The sequence below is a fragment of the Elephantulus edwardii genome, unplaced genomic scaffold (genome assembly GCF_000299155.1).
Source record: "Elephantulus edwardii isolate Elephantulus edwardi_28Jun2011 unplaced genomic scaffold, EleEdw1.0 scaffold00382, whole genome shotgun sequence".
Taxonomy (NCBI): Eukaryota; Metazoa; Chordata; class Mammalia; order Macroscelidea; family Macroscelididae; genus Elephantulus; species Elephantulus edwardii.
In genome coordinates, this window is record NW_006400132.1 from 1,418,920 (window position 1) to 1,421,767 (window position 2,848).

The window sequence follows — 2,848 nt, forward strand, 5'->3', positions numbered from 1 at the left end:
ACTCAAAGTCATATTTTGGTTGCCTTGGATTTGGTTTAACTTTCCTCAGCTTCACCTTGAATTTGCATATGTGTAGTTGGTGGTGTGTTCCACAATCAGCTCCTGGCCTAGTTTTCACAGCTGATATTGAACTTCTCCAGCGGTTCTTTCCACAGATGTAGTCGATCTGATTCCTATGCATACCATCAGGTGAAATCCAGGTATATAACCTGCGTTTATATCTCATAAAAATGTATTTGCTATGAATAAGTCATTGGTTGTGCAAAATTCAATCATTCTCTCTCCTACTCCATTGCTATAACCGAGTCCATGTTTTCCAACTACTGAATCTTCTTCTTTGTTCCCTACTTTTGCATTCCAGTCACCCATAATCTTACATACATTGCATATTAATTCTTACATCACTATGAATTGTTTTGCCAAGAACTGCCAATATACTTTAACATTATATTTGAACTAAAACTATAAAAGTGATATAAATAATTATATTGTTGTTGTTGCTGTTATGTGCTATTGAGTCACAACTCATAGCGACCCTTTATACAAGATCTCTGAACTCTGCTCTAAACTGAGTCAACTTTATTGTTTCTTACATACCTACCCCCGTTACCCTAGTCACTAAGTCAAGCCATCTCATCCAGAGTCTTCTTCACTTACACTTGTTCCTCCACCCTTCCAAGCATGATATCCCTCTCCAAGAACTGGCCCCTCCTTCCAACATGACCAAAGTGTGTCAGTTGAAGCTTTAGAATTCTTACCTCCAAGGAGCAACCTGGTTTCATCCTCTCTAGGCTGAACCTGTTTGTTTTCCTCGCAGTCCATATATATTCAATACTCTTCTCCAGAACTACAGCCCAAAGGCATAAATTTCCCTTCTATCATCCCTCATTATTTTCCAGCTTTCTGATGCCTAGCATGTAATTATGAAGACCATGGCATGGATCAGGCACACCTTAGTCTCCAGACTGAGATTATTGCTCTTCAGTACTCTGGAGATGTCCCTGACAGCTCGCTTTCACAATGCAATTTGTCTTTTGATTTCTTGGCTGCTCTTTCCAAAAGTGTTGATTGGAGAGCCAAGCAAACTGTAGCTGTTAACCATCTCAAACTCTTCCCCATCTATCATGATACTGTCAAGGGTCTGAGTGGTGAGAATCTTTATTTTCTTGATATTGAATTTTAATCCATATTTAAGGTTGTAGTCCTTGATCTTCTTCAGCAAGTGCTTCAGATACCTCCTTTGTTTCAGCAAGCCAGGTTGTGTCATCTGCATAATGCAGGTAATTGATGAGTCTTCTTCCAATCCTGATGCCACATTCTTCCTCCTAGAGCCCAGACTTCTGAATAATCTGTTCTGCATGTAGATTGAAAAGGTATGGATATAGGACACATCCCTGGTGTACACCCTTCCTGATTTTTAACCATGCAGTGTTTCCTTGCTCTATTCTGATGACTTCCTTCTGGTTCAAGTCCAGATTTCACAAAAACACAACTTAAAATATATATGTAGTAATGTATAAAATGTGATTTTCTAAAAAAATTCCACTAATAAGCAAAATAATTTACTTCATTGTAACCTTATTGGTTCCTGATAGAAAAGTTCACATTTCTTCCATTTTTTAAATTAGGTGTGCTGTAGAAATGTAATTTTTTTTGGTTTCTTTATCTTTAAACCACATGTCACTACTTTTTAAAATTTTGCCGGTTTATCTGCTGGTCTCATCTAAGCTTTTCATGATTCTACTATGTTGACTTCTGGGAAGACAACCAAAAGAACCAACCAGAACTAAAAGAGAATAATTAACTTATGTAATACTTTTGAGGACCTAAAAGATTAAGTATGACTTATAAGATATTATATATTTATGTATAAGACATAAGACGTAAGTTATAGGCAGCTCTGGTAGCTTAATGGCAAGAACCTTAGCTGAAATCCTAAAAGCATGTGGTTTGAATTTACCAGCTTCTCTGTAAGAGAAAGATGGGCAATCCTGTGTGATTAACTGCCCCTGAAAACCTGCTTCTGGACCAACTATGGATTGCTTCTGACCCAGATTGTTATACCTCAAAAAATTATTCTAAATGCCAAGTCCATTTCACTGTGTTCCTGTTAAAACTTTGGAAATCCCTCATGACAAAATGCATTTTATTTTCAGTAGTCAAATTAGACATCCTACTTTGCTAATGTGGTCTCCAATGGCTGCCTGGGGTATGCACTATGTACAATACATATTAGCTCTTGCATCAGTTATTAAATCAGATATTACACCCTGTGGCACTTAATTAGGCAGAATATATGTAGCATGTAATAAGTTATTTTTTTTCTAGTATAATTAAAAATACAGCACCATCTTTAAATAAAAACTATTTATAGAATCAGTTATTAAAGTCAGATATTACACCCTGTGGCACTTAATTATGCAGAATATCTGTAGCATGTAATAAGTTATTTTTCTAGTGTAATCAGAAACAAAGCACCATCTTTAAATAAAAACTATAGAATTTCAACATCATTGATAATATTCTATAGATTTTTCCATATTTTGAGACAGAATTTTTCTAAACACTTCTTAACTGCCTTTCAAGATAAATTATTGTCCTGAATTTATAAAATAAGATTATAAAAAGAAAAATTCACAAGCTATAGAATTAATTGCAAAAATTTATCAAGACTCATAATTATGAAGTGTGTAATATTAATCCCAACGCAAATCTACTCAATTGTATGTGAACATAATATATAACACTTCACCAAGTCTACACTTGATAAAGTGATATAGGTATCCTTGGCTTCTGCTAATAACATTCCATTTACTATATCTGACCCAATATGTACTTTATGACAGTA